The sequence below is a fragment of the Xiphophorus maculatus genome, chromosome 23, assembly GCF_002775205.1.
Source record: "Xiphophorus maculatus strain JP 163 A chromosome 23, X_maculatus-5.0-male, whole genome shotgun sequence".
Classification (NCBI taxonomy): Eukaryota; Metazoa; Chordata; class Actinopteri; order Cyprinodontiformes; family Poeciliidae; genus Xiphophorus; species Xiphophorus maculatus.
Window position 1 is genome coordinate 14,486,387 of NC_036465.1, and position 15,123 is coordinate 14,501,509.

The 15,123-nt window shown below is 37.5% G+C and overlaps 1 protein-coding gene across 1 annotated transcript in view; it reads right to left on the minus strand.

Annotated features, from left to right (window-relative positions):
- Window positions 1-14,709, minus strand: part of mid2 (midline 2) — a 150,884-nt gene extending 136,175 nt beyond the window's left edge. Inside the window, exon 1 of the mRNA XM_023328674.1 lies at window positions 14,267-14,709. The gene's annotated coding sequence lies outside the window, so the exon portion shown is untranslated. The remainder of the gene's footprint in view (window positions 1-14,266) is intronic.
- Between the last annotated feature and the right edge of the window lie 414 nt (window positions 14,710-15,123).

Sequence of the window (15,123 nt, forward strand, 5' to 3'; positions counted from 1 at the left end):
CATAACAGCGTACACACTGAATAAAACAAACTGTCCCTTTCTCCCCAGATCCTCTAAAGAGTTGCTTCAGGACGTCTGAGCTTGTTTCTCCATCTGCTTCACTTCTCCTCTCTCCTTCAGGCTGCATCAATCTCCAGTGTGCGCTCCCCTCTCCTTCATCAGCTCTAAACAAGATTACAGCTGCCGCTTTTTAGCTAAATAAATTCTTGCTAACAGTAACATCTCATCAGCCAAGACTTAATAAAATAGTTCTTATCACTATTTAGCTATCTGCAGCCAAATAGTTTGTCTCATCACTTAGTTACAAATTGATGTGCTGCTGAGACAGCTGATACATTTTTTCAGAGCTTTCATAGAAATCTTTGATTCTATAAATCTACAATTTATTTAGTTTTATTTTTTTTAGATTTTGTCACATTCTAACTTTAAATGTACAATGTGACAGTGTGTTATTGGGATTTTCATGTGATAGAACAAGTGTTGCATAATTGTGACCTGGAAGGAAAAAGATATGTGGTTTTCCAAGTCATGTGTAGAATAATATTAATTCTCCTCCCAAAGCAAATAATTTAGAAAAACACCTTTCACAGCAATTACAACTATCTTTTGACATGTGTCTCTAACAACTATGTACATTTGTTTTAAGCGTAGTCTGACTGGATGAAGAACATCTGTAAACATCTTTCCAGTCTTTTCAAATAGTTTTGTAACAGAACTGCCCTACATGTAGACCTGTCCATCCTTCCATCAACTCTTCTGTGGTGGGAAAAAAACATGCCTATAGGATGATTGAGAAAGATGTGGAATGAATCTCTTCATTTTTCAGCGATATATCTCAAACCTGAAGCCCTGTTTGCACAGCCAACCTCAAGGCAGAATATCATCAGTTCTAACAAGTCAAAACATTATGTCTCATACATGTGTTTTATGAATAGGATGTTTTAATTCTACAAAACATTGTAGACTCACCTAAAAATACCATCAGTGATTTATATAAAGGCAATATATAAATGTGAGGAACAGAACTGCTAGAATTGATAGGAATGATCTCCCCATGCTCTCTGGTTTTCTCTAACACAGGTTGCTATATTTAAATTGACAGTAGAATTGAGTGCTCAGATTGTGAATTTGGACTGATGACCTGTCCAGTACGTAACCTGACGTTTGCCCAGTAACAGCTGGGAAAGGCTTCAGCACATCTGCAGGACTGAACAAGACAAAGTGACTGTGAAAAACGAACCAGTGACCTCTTCTAGAGTAATATACTGTATTTTCTAAGTCGACTCTCCAAGGAGATTATTTCACTTTTTTTTTTATTCAGAACTCTTATCAGATCTATAACAGACTTCAACTGAAACTGGGTCAAAATATTATTTGCAGGCAGGGTGAGAAAAAGATACAACACATTTTAATTCTTTGTAGCAAAAAAAATGCTCTGATTTGATGACAGATTTTTTTGTTTTTGAGAACAATCCAAGCCATTTCAGGCTCCGTTTTTCATCCCTGTTGGGTTTCTTGAGAGGGGCTTGAAAGAGATTTCCGACCTGTCATTAATTATTTGCACCTCCATTGTCAGCTAAATTCAGAGTGAGAGATGGAGAATAGGTTTCCATTTCTGTCAAAGTAACCCAATTTGAGAATAAAAGTAACTCAGCACACCCGGGGAAAACATTATCTGAATATTGCATCAAAATTGTATATTCTGAGAGAGGCTGTGAATAACTTTAAGTGATTACAGGAGAAGCCCAAACTGTGAGAGAAATATGTCAAAATCTACCCAGGGGGCTAAACACTGAGACTGTGAGACTGCAGACTTTATTTTGCAAAGTTTTTTTTCATCACTTTTATTCCAAAACACACAAAAGCAATTTTAAAGTCAAAATGTATATATACATGCATACACAATTGAGGAAAACTACCTTTTAAAAAGCTTTGACTTTTACCTTAATATTTGCTTAGTTGCTAACTCTAAAAACACACAGACTTGGGAAATATATACACAATTAATGAAGAAAAGCAAAACATATTTAAAATAAATTCAGAATGTATGCATGTCACAAATCTTCTTGTATGATTGGATTACGTGGTCTTTTTCATGTGTTGTGAATTGGTGCAAAATAAATAAACTGAACACAACTGCTTTTTATCCAACTTGCACTAAATCTTAGTAACAATCATCATAAATTTGCAAAATTCCCTAATGGCTACAAATGCTCAATAAGGTCACAAAGAGGTAGATTTTTTTATAAAGACTGATATTTGAGGTTTCTGTATTACTTCCTGTTTGATTTGCATCTGCAAATCTGCATTTGGTCTGTCTCTGGTCTGTGCTCTCTAAGCATAATACATGAAGGTCTAATTACGAGACATAAGAGGTCCGGACACAGTATCCCCAGCCCCACTTTATATCCTTTGGGAAAGATAAGAAAAATCTAGCTCCACTTTTCTGTCCACTTCTCTTTAAAGCAGTGTCACTCTGTGAAGATTTCCTGCCCACATTAGCTGACATCTTGGCATAGTTTTAGTTGAATTACTGCCAGGCTTGCTGATGCTGTTCTGTTAAAAAATTACTGTATTCTTTGTTGTTTTCTGGGTGTGAAGGTGAAGGAAGGATGAATCAATTTTGATAGATTCTTTGGGATTTCATAATTATGTTTTAGCTACAGTAGGAATACCTTTATAGAAACTGTTTTTTTTAAAGATATTTCATAAAACTGTCACTATGTCATGACAGTATACTATGAGACAGTTTATCTGTAAAAAAGAGCTCCTCTTTTGCTTCTCCCAACCAGAAGCAACCAACCAGGAGCCAGATCTAAGCTTCGTCAATGACCCTTGTGTACGGGCTGCTCACACACTCACTGATCGTTGTTGTGCCGCAGCTCCTTCCCCACAGTGGATCCTGCTGTGAATACTCACATTTCATGCTTCTGGTGCACGGTAGCACTGTGGCTATGCTTTCAGCATTGGCTATAAATATAACTCATTTATTTGGAATTGGGGCCTTTCTCACAGCACCTTCCTCAAATTTGCATAGTAAACTGCAGAAACTTCATGCTTCGTGTGTTTCTCAGTCCTGATCTGCCACATGCAAAGGAGCCCAGGTAAATATTACATTCTTACTTAGAGCACATCACCCCAGTTCTGATGCCCTTACAATGGCCAAACACAGAAAAGCAGAATCCAGTTATTAACAATAATCTGTAACAAACATCCAGAAAACTGCAGAAACACACAGCTCCATTTAATCAAGACTAAAAACTCATTTGTTTAGGGTTGCCTTTGATGAATTAGAACTGAAATAGTAATTTTATTTTGTATCCCAACTTTTCTTTGCTTTCCTTTATTTTGTAACTGCAATCTGTTGCATCTAGCTTGTTGTTTTATGTTTTCATCATGTAAATCACTTTGAATTGTCCTGTTGTTGAAAAGCGCAGTACAAATAATCTTCCCTTTGTCTTTACTCCTCCAACAATCTCACTGTGATGTGACATTTTCTAAAAGAGATAAGAAAACAATAAACGTTAAAACTGTCACAGAGCCTCACTTCAAACAATCCAAACCAACCTTTCAGTCAGCTGAATATGCGAGTGTGACATTTGTTGTCAGACAGGTTTTGACACAAATACTTATAAACTTCTCCGTGATTCCAATACTTGATCTGAAACAGCAACGGTGCTCATCTCAGATTCAGTCTCGGTTTGGACCATCCCCAGCTACAAAATATGCAATGCTTGATTCAAAGTGGACCTTCCAAACAACAGGTAAGGAACCCCTTCATTTTTCTTTGCTACGAAACTGGATTAAGTCATTGAATTGTTGGTAGCTTGGTCAGTACAAGTGCCGTCCACTGACGTGTAAAATATGTAGCTCTGAATCCCAATTGCAGACAACAAAGCTGTGGCAGAGAGTTGAAACTGTGTCAACAACAGAAACAAAAAACATTCCAGGGTTAAAATAAGCGAGTTATTTGTTATATTTTATATAATCACAGTCACACTGAATCTTTTTCACAAGCAATTTTTGCTTCACTTTCAATATAAAGGTGATGTTAATATTTGCAGTTTCAATTATGTTTTGCCATGCCAATATCTTTTTTCATTTTTATTTTAAGCTGTCATTGCTTTATCCCCACAATACCATAGCAACAAAGTAAGTGAAATGAAATGTCTTTCTCTTCAATACAAAAAGAAAAGGGTCTTAAATCATGTGTGAAAAAAGCTGTTCAGCCTCAGCGAAAGACCTTTTTTATCATTCCGCCTGCAGGACATGAAATGAACAAGAATGTATTAAATCTCTTGGGAAAAGAAAAAAAAATCAAAGAAAAACAACCTGCAAAAACCCACTTGTGTAACTCAATTCAAAAGTGAATTTGTATAGAGTGAGATTATGTGGATACTCAGAACAGCAGCGTTGTGATAACATTTTCACGTAAAGTCCTGATGTAATTATCCGGACTCATTCAAACACAGTCAAATTCATTATAGTTTCATATCTCAGTGTAAATAAAGGGCAGAAAGACAACTCCCACCTACATTCAGAGGGGACCACGGTGGTTTTCCTGTTCACCAACCAAACAAAGTTGCAGAACTTTTTTAAATGTTAGATCACCTTCTAAACACAGCTGAAGAATGCTGCTGAGTGGCAGCGGTGGGCGTAGTGTGATTGGGCGCAGGACTGACTTTTTCCCATGAGGCTGAGGTTGGGTCGCATGGGTTATGAGAGTATTGCTTTTGTTGGGGTTTTCTAAGAGCTGGTTTCCTTTCTCGTGAGATGAGGAATTCAGTAATGAGATCTAAAAATGCCATGTTGCAACAGTAATTCTTTATTTGCTTTATGAGAAAGCCAGTGGTGGAGGAGGACAGCAGAAGGCTGGAGTCTGTCCAGCGTTCTCCTGTACGCGGAGGGCTGATTCAATATCACTTTTAGGGCTTGAATGTACAATACAATGTTATCTCACTGGTCCACATGCAAAGCTTTTCTCTAAAAAGTTAATTGTCCAACAGTTTTCTGTAAAAAAAATTAAATAACAACACTTATGAGCACTTCTTCTTCAACAAGAAGTCAACCCTGTGAAGGCTGGGAGGGAAGGAGGAGCAATAAAAGTGATAAGCTGAGAAGTGCAGCCTTAGGTCGATTGAGGTTTTGTATCTGATTTGATCCCCAAGGTCAGAGCTAAATCCTTCGGCACTCTCAGGTTTAACCTGGAAATGTGAAAAATCTCTTATGACTTCAGAGAAGTACGGTGTCGTGCCCTCAATTTTAGCAAAGTAAAACTTTATTTTGTTCAGGAAGTAATGTCCAGCCAAACCATTTCCAAGGCAAAAATTTAAGTAAGGTAATATTTAAGATAACCTTCAATATAAAATAGCAATGCATCTTTTGATCAGATAAAAAATGTCCCTGGTTCGTGACTTCATATGTTCAGGTAAAAGTCTCCAATTAGAAAGTGGCAACGTGAAATTAGAAATCCATCAATCACATATTTGTTACCATTTTCCAATTATTATAAAGCTCTGACCTGTTGATGTGCATTCTGATCTCTCTTTAGGTACTGTAATTAAACTACATTGAAAATATTTATTTCAAGTCAATTCAAAAATACTTTTCTATAGGAAAGTTAAATAGCCTTTCTTCAATGCGATGTTGATAGAAGGATGGATAAACAGAATGGATGTATACGTAGTTGGATGAACATTAAGCTGTTTATGAAGCATCTTAAATTAGCAATAAGAGCTCCCTTGGTTACTAAAACATCAGTTTCAATATATATTCCCTTTGTTTGTTTCATGACAAATGAACGAAACAGGGCAATGTCTTTGTAACATGTAAACCTTCCTGTTACTTTCTATAAGTTTTCTTCTCTCTTGCTCTGTTACAGCCTGAATCAACAGAAGACGTGAACTGACGTGTGATATTAGTATTGTTGATTCCGTGACCTTTTAGAGCTTGCAGAAAATGCTGCAGTTTCAGATCATCAGTCCTGGCAGAGTTGAGATTTTCCCAATTTGGACACATTCCTGGGTCCATCATTAGGGTGTCTGGTACAGACAACCCAAAAGGCTAAAATACCCAAAAGAACAAAACATCCAAAATGCACTTAAAACAAAGCAGAAGCCAAACAAGAGAGTTAGCTCTTCCACTGCATAAATTCATTGTATGAAGTTCTGAAATTACTGCTGGTGTATTAAAAAAAAGTGAGATCTTCTAATTTAAATCAAGATGCATATGACAAATAGTTTGTTCTCTGCAACCTACCAATTAACATTCCTTCCAACACTGTGGACACAAAGCAGATAATCTGATGCTAAACTGGCAGAACTGAACGGGCTACATAAACCCTGCAAGGGAGATGATTATAAACTACAAAGGAGAGATTTAGATAATGTTTGTCAGTAGGAGGGGGTGTAGATGTGTCTCATAAATCTAAATGAGAAATCCACAGTAAGTTAAGAAGGCTGAAAGGAGGTGGAGCACGAGTAGAAAGAGAGAAGCAAAAGAACCGAGAATGATTGCGCCTGTATCTCTGAAGAAATCTGTACCTTTAGCCTGACAGCAGAGGTCAGCAAGACAGAAATTAGGAATGATATTTCACAGTAAATTAGGTAAAGATGCCAATCCTTGCACCTGGCACGACCTTTAATGTTTCTAAGTAACAAATGGTGACAGCCGACACCAAGAGGACACTGTCTTCTTCAATTCTGCTCCGAACTGAACTGTTCTGCTCAGAACAGCCTCAACTGGATGCTTTTGTTATGCCACTAACAAAGCAAAGTATCTGATACTAAATTAAATACTGCTATTAAAGATGCAGTACATAACCTTTTTAAAGACATGTTTTTTTTTAACGTATTTATTAAAACAGTAGCTATGCACACAATGAGACAGGATCTGTGAAAAACATCAAACTCTTCTGCCTCCTCCCTTTGGTGATGCTTCAGGGATACAGGAATGATACCGTTGATGCACTCACTTTATACACAGCTAGCTGCTAATTTTTGTTTAGAATATAACCTTACCCCAGTGTAACACATGTAATTCAAAGCTAACTACACCCCCTCCTCTGAACAGAGGGCACACTACTACCGTCTGCTCCAGTTTAAAAGAATTACATTGCAACATTTTACAGCTTAACATTTACACAATCAACTGACTCTGCAGAATGACATCAATTTGTTGCATCAAAGACACGGTTGCAGCTTGTCTTGATTTGTGTTTTGATTGTGGGCCCAAATGTCCCATTTCTGTCCCACTAAAACAGAAGAATTTGTGGTTGTCAAATTGTGAAAACCTCCATGGGTATGAATACTTTTGCAAGGCACTGCCCTCTCACAGCCAGACAAGAAGCTTAAATCAGCCTAAAGAGAAAAGAAAAGTAATGCTTCTGGCAATATTGTGAATTAATCTAATGAAGAATCCAACAGATATTGTTTAGCAAGTTTTAATGGATTCCTGTTCTACACCACGGCCATCATGAAAGTGACATTAAGGCCATATTAATTTGACCGAGCAGGAGTCTGCTATAGATTGCCAGTTAACTTTGTTTTGTCTTAGGTAGCTCATTCATTGCAACTTTATTGCTTCAATTTATAAACAAACTACTTTCCTCTATTGCACTGTATTGGAAAGAAATTAATGGAAATGAGCATATGTAAACAAACCATCGCTGACTTAAACAAAGTTAACTCACAGAGAGAAACTGCAGCTGCCAATATGAGCACATAATTGAGTAAACAATAGAAAAAAAATGATTCAATTATCTTTATGAAGCTATTCTAATGAAACTGTTAGAAGCTCATATGTGAAAATTGATAAACTAATCAGGCAATAAACAATTCATAAAGAACTCATCAAAGTATGATTATTAAAATCAGGCTAAGTTTGTGTTCTGCCTTCTTTCTGCCTGTTGTCATTTCAGCTGTTTGTCATCATTATTCACTAATTGAAAATATCATCCAGCAGTTTCCTGAGGGTCAATCTCATAAGGTCAAAGTAAGGTAAATTCATTCAACCAAACGTGGCAGTTGTACAATGACAGACACATTTATGCAGATCTTTATTTACTCCTGACAGTAAAGGTCTACTATAAATTCATCTATGGGATCTGTACTGTGCATAGTGTGAGGGACCAGACTCAAACAAGGACAAAAAAAGTTCAAAGTAGCAAAAATTCAATTTAATTATTCCAAAATAGCAAACAAAACATAAAGATTTAATGCAAAAATAAGTCAAAGAATAAATAACAATTTCGGGCCCAATTTAACTGAGGTCAACTGAATTCTAACTGAACACAAACAAAACTGACCTGCCAACAAAGAACAAAAGGCTGCTTAAATAGGGGTGGAGTAACCTAAATCTACCACATGAGGGAGGCACGACATAACAAAAGAACAAATAAATACAAAATTAACTAAAGCATTCTATGAAATAAATAAAGCAAAACTAACTCTTACTTAGCAGAAACAATAAGTGAATATTTAAGTGACAAAATTAACTAATTAAAAACAACTTGAAACAAGTCTTCCCCCTTCAGTCTTTCAAAAACAAATGGTATGCTCCAGGTTTCCTCCTCCAGCTGGTTTGTCTCAGCAGCACCTCAAACAAAGAACAAGTGTAAATAAACCATTCAGACAGACATTAAATCAGTGTGCACCCATTAGAAAATATATGTCTAAATGAAATAACTAACTTAAACGTATAAACTGTAATATAATATAAAGAAAAATACTAACACAATGTGGTGGTGGGCGGAGCATCCACCACAATAGTAAACCATATGTTCTTGTTTTTCCCCTTCCGATTAAAAAGAGGGAGAGGGAGTCTAGGGGTGTGTTTGTGTGTGTAACTGTATGCACATGTGCATGAAGGGCATGAAGGACACAGTAGTTTCCCAAAGGAGGAATTTATCTGAAAACAGCCTCTTGTGATTTGGCTTCATCTCACCCTTTCGTTCTTCGGGGGCAGGCTGTGAATGTCTGTGTATTTTCAGAGTTGGGGATTTGTAGGTTTTTCATACGGCTGCACACCCATCGATGCCTCTAAGTGCTAATCTGACTGACAGCTTGGTCCAGCTTTCAGCTCAAGAGATGGCCCTCCAGCAAGGTCTCAATACCTATCTACCGAGGAGCCTTGTCTGCCATAAGATGACAGAGGAGAAAGACACTGCTCTCCCAACACTCTACTAGGGCAAAAACTGAACTGTCTTGCCTCTGTCGGCCCAACACTGGGAGACCTGTGTTTCTTCAGACTCAGCTGGACATAGCAGCTTGGCACAAAGTCACAGTTATTTTCTAAGAGGCAGGGGGATGACACTGTCATTAAGCACTCTGAAAGAACACATTTGGACATTCATTTTATTTCTTCTATTCTATTAAGCATAATTTATTTTTAAAAAGGTAAAGACTTTTTAAAGGTAGCCCTTTAAACTTAGTCTTACTGGTCCCACATCCTCACATGTTCTCCTGTTTCTAAATCTAATAAATGCACTAATTAGATAAAACTGCAAAGAAGTTTTGACCGCACCAGTAAAGCAGTCCTACAAGCCATCTGTCTTGTTTTTCTTCTTTCAGGGGCAAACTGTGAGCCTATTAAGATAAGATGCCCACTTATCGATAGGTGGGGACTTCCATCAGTCATCCAAAAACAGCTTGAACAGGAGGACCCTCATAATTGAATATTAAACCCCTGGTGAGTGCTGAGATTAAATAGTGTGATGTCGACTGGAGGCTTCAATGTGTTTTTGCCGCTGTGTTGGCAAAGAAGCGACTGACTGACCTCAGTATCCCACCGTCCTAAGGTAACCCATTGTTTGGATATAAAAATTACTACTGGCACAAATTCATGCAGAAGAAACTCTCTGGAAATGACCTAATAAACTTGATATGATTCAGTTCCCAGTCAAACTAAACTAAATTATTAAATAAGAAAATATCCAAACCCTGTCTTATAGTAAATTTAACATACATACAAACTAAAATAAGTGTAAGCAAACTTTCAGGTGGTTCGGGACACCAATGAAAGAAAACTCAAAATTAAGTATTCTAATAAGACAATCAAATTTTATTTAGTTCATTTGCGCCAAACAACTGAAAAAATATAAAAGAAGAACAAAAACTCAACATTAATTTTTTGTTTGGCTTGAAACTAAAATATGCCAACAGCATTCTTTAGTGTTTGGTTTTGGCTACTGAATACATTATATTGATGCCAGCAAATGCTGAGAGAAACATGAGTATCTGAACATTAGGCAGCGGTTATTATTATCAACACAAAGTCTATTAACCTACAGCAGAAGAAGAGGTCACAATCAAATAATCAGATTAAAAGTAAAGTTGCATAATGTTGGATTTTCCATTATACCAAATATGCTAATGTTTTCCAACTCTATCTATCTGCCAGCACTGACAATGATATATTCATAGATTTTTTTCCCACTCTAACTCCATCAACCCCCTCCCTACATTTGAATGAACATTGCACCCACTAATATAATGCTCCACTGGCAGACCCACATCAGAAACAACGCATGTTCAGGTTGCAGCTGCAGTCTGCAAAGCAGATAACCTCAGATTTATGTGTAGGATGTATTCTGATAGAAATTTCTTTAATTTTCTATAGCGTAGTATGTTAACTTTTAGGACTGTGATAAAAAAATTATTCACATTAGAATCATGATTGTTATTTACAGAATCAACATAAAATACTCAATTTTGTAACTATATGGGACATCCTGATGTCATTTCACAGCAAGTACTGGAATATACGCATGCATGGAAAGCACAAAAACAAACTACAAAAATGAAAGAGAGAGAGAGATTCAATCACCACTGTGGTAAACATTTGGACTCATTTTGGTTTTTACAAAATGCCTGAGAAGACCGAGCTTCATGAGTTTCACCGTGGTTTGCAAAGTGAAGACTGTGCGCTTAGGGAATGCTGCAAATGTGCAGAGCCAAACTACAGCTGATCCAAAGTAAAGCGGAGCCTCCTGTGCAGAGCTCTGTGTGGTGTGATGTGTGATTGGTCAGACGTTTTTGGCCATGTTTTATGCAGAAAAGCGCTTGGAAAGCAATGTTGATCTTTTGCTTCAACTTTTGCTACCTCCACTATGCCGCAGGAGGCATGGTTACTTTTAAGAAGCATTTATCTGATGCGGTACATAATCATGCACACTTGTGTAACTCTTCACTAAACTACACTGTGAAATGGCCAAAAACTTCTGGATAGAAATCTCCCCTGTTGTACACAAAGGAGACTGTTTTGTTAAAGTAAAATGGAGAACGCAGGGAGGGAGTAAATCCATCTAAGAATGGATTAATGTTTAAAACCTAATAAATGTGAAAAAGATACTTTAATGTCTCCATTTGTCATTCTGCCCTGCAAGGCAGACAATAGTAGATCATAAAGATCCTTTGCACACCTATAAATTGAAGCAGAAATCATTATGAATTATCTTTTTGAATCAAAAATTCGATTTTGACTTAAATCGTGGCCCCAAAACGCTGATTATCAAACTGTGAGCTAGTAAAAGATTCCCACTTCTACTAGATATATGGAAAATAATTTCTCAACATGGAAATAATTTGTCCCTAGTAGGGTCGTGAGGGGTGCTGGTGCCTACCTCCAGAGAGACATTTCGGGCAAGAGGCGGGGGCGAGAGACCCTGGACAGGTTGCCAGTCCATCGTAGTATATATGTACATATTTAAAGAAAAAAGAACCAACATTTTTTTTAATTCCCTTCTCAAATTCTCATATTTAAAATACTTCAACTGAGAACAAAATGGAACCAAAGCCAAATTCCTTCTCTTGTGAGCTCAAACTTGATGAATAAAGCCAGATAATTTATTAATGTAATACTTTTTCTGTGTGACAATATATTAATGCAATAAATGGTGCATTTCCTTTAATGCTTTCTACACATCTTTTCCAGGGAGTGTGGTGGACAATGTTTACGAAGCCAAACAGGTACACTACTTAACTATTCTTGGAAGTCTTTGCAGCTGCAACAACAATTTTCAATCCTCCGTCCAACTCTCTGCCACAACTATAATCATCCCAGCACGTAGACACAGCTATCCTGTCCTTCCAGCAGAAAAGGCACAGCTTCTGTCATCTTTATAATGTCTTAATTATCATCATCTGAGGCTGCAACTGGGGAGCATGAGAGAGAAATAAGAAAAGCCTGGATAGAATGAAAAAGCAGGCAGCACCCTGTGGATGTTTGATGAATGAGCGTGCCAGCTGTATTCACCCAACTAGCAGCCTCGTCTCAGAGAGTGTCAGGCCCCATGCACTGAGACCTGTCTCATTAACTACTTTGATCAGGCAGTAACAAGGAAGACATAGAGAGTGGGCTCATTCATCTTTATTATAAGATGGTGAAACAACAGTTCATTAAATGTGGTTTTATATCCCACTACTGATCAGCGTGAAAGAGACAAAACATCATATTCTGGATTGGGACGCAGATCTGTTTGACTGTGTTTTACAGGATGAGCTTACACTAACCAATTATTTGTTCTCTAATTTTAAAACACAGAAAAGCAACACTTCCTGCCATCATTCCTCATACTTGTTTTGTTCAGGTCTAATGCATAATGGATGGGGAGTTGACATTTTACACTATGCATTTCTGACAGCAAACCTTTTTCTGGTTTCTAGTGTCACCAGCAGCATGCCCTCAACAACATACCAAATACTAGAGCCAAACTGATGAAATATCCCTAAAGGTCACCCTGTCATATTCATCTTACTTTGCATAATTACTATAATGACTACTCTTCTCTGACTTATGTTTTTTCTGCATAAGTCAGAGAAAAATATGTGCATAATATATGTGCAGAATCCATTTTGAACTTGTTTCTATCTATTTTGTCTAACAAAATATCATTTTCTGACTGACGCAGTGGGTGGGACGGGATTCAGCTAAGGTGACTTTCTTAGGAGTAGATCTGGATATCTAGATCAAGATGTACCTAGATTTTAAACATTAAGTGAAAACATTTCTGAAATCTTCCATAATACCAATACCATCAGTGTTTTTTTTTTTTTTAGACGTGTCATGGATAGACTTTAAGTCACCACAGGTTTCTGTTTAAAGAACAGGGCAGTGCAGCTCTGCCTCTTCCCACCTGTTGCTGCACACAAACTGGCAGCTGGCTGAAAAAAAAATGCTATTACACTTTGCCCTTGTATTCATAAAATAAAGATTCTGCTGTTCGGAAGTAACCCCAGTTGACTAAAAACAATGTGAGGTCATGGCATGGAACTTAATGAAACTCCAACATTTTACATTTTTGTTTAAAGTTATAGTGTAAATACCACTAAGAGTTATAATTCATAACTTTAACAATAAAAGGATCACTTTCTTGTTTCCACTGATATTTATGAACAATGTGCTGTTTTTACATTTTTATATATATTTATTCAAAAATGTATTGGTACATTTCATTTACAGGTGTCAGAACCAGAAAATGTTTTTGCCTCCCCAACAATTTCTTCTCTTAACTTTTTGTCACAACTAAACGCTACAAGTCAACCTAATTTCCACAAATATTACTAAATTGAATTTAATGATTCCATTTATTAAGGGGAAAAGTTACACAAACTATAACATCGAGTTATACTAACGCTTCTGTCATAACATTATAGAGGTTGGTCCTTTTATTGATATGAAATACAAAGTGTTAGAGCAACCAGTGTTTTCTCAACCTATCTGAAGGGTAGGGTGAGCAGCTCTGCCTCCTCCCAACCTGGTGCTGTGCACTGTCAGTCAGCAGGCTGAAAGATGGCTTCTATACCTTCCTCTTGCATTCAAGGCAGATTCCACAGTCTGAAATATTTTCATTCATTGTGTGAATACTAAAGGAGGACTGCCAAATTAACATCTGTGCAAGTACCATAATAAGGTATTTTTACTCAAGCTTATTTTGTGAGACTCTCATACCAGCTCATCCCTACTGCTAAGCAATAATGATGAATTCAAGACCAGTTAAATATTTTTGGAAAGACTAATTATAATTTAGTCAGTTTCTTTGGAAACATTTGGAAAAAGAACTACTGTGTTCCCAATAGACATTACAGTATACTGAGCTTATGCAAGAGTTCATCTCTTCTCCAGTACTCACTGTTTTGTTGTTTCATGCAGCATCAAAAGCTTCCCACTGGCAGCGTTTGCACCGCACAAACAAAATTGGTTATTTAGCCTGTTTGTGTCCTTATGTGCATCCCATCACAATAAAGCAGAGGAAAGAAGCGCATCCTACCTCCGCTTGCCGTGACAGCTCTGGATGTCGACTTGAAGAGGAGGAAGAAGGAGAAGAAGCTCGCCGTGGAGATCACAGTTTCTTACACTGAGAAGTTTTAACGAAGCAATGACTTAGGGATCACCCACATAGTAGCAGTGGGTGAGTAGAACCCGTGGAGTATTATTATTATTATTATGACTACGCCCCAAAACAAAACTGGTCGTGGTTCCTCCGCGTCAGACCGTCAACGCTTCTCGAGGATGTCGTTACTCTCCAACTCAGCTGTGCGCAACGGTGCGCTTACACTCTCTCCCGACGTGGTCCCCAAGCCAAACGCTCCCTGGAGGACACGTGACCAGCCCACAGGGGGACAGGAATAGCTCTCATTCCCCTACAAGGCAGCAGCTGGGATCGGTTTCACCGCTGCTCCATGCCCGCGCACCAAACTCGCGCTGTGCGCACCCATACTCCTCCTTCTCCATCCGCCCTCTCACCCCCTGTGGCCTCACGGTGTCGCTGTCATTGGTATTTATTTCCACTTCAAAAATACAGTTTTTTCCGTTCTCTACAAGAAAGGATGCTGCTAAAATTAGTCAGGTGACTGGCAGTCTAATAAGCATAATTTGAAAAAGTGGCATTATTTGAAAACCAGCAGTTTCAAATAATGAAACTGAAAATAATTTTAAGTCATTCTTAAAGTAGCCTGGGAATAGTAAGTGTTTGCTTGATGCTAGATACGCTTACAGAAAATCATTTGAGTTATTTTTATGCTATACTGTTCATTTATTTTAGTTCAGGTTACTTACTCAAGGCTACATGTTCTAATTCAGCTGATGCTTAATCTTTGGCCATTGGGATTCAAAATTTTTTAATCT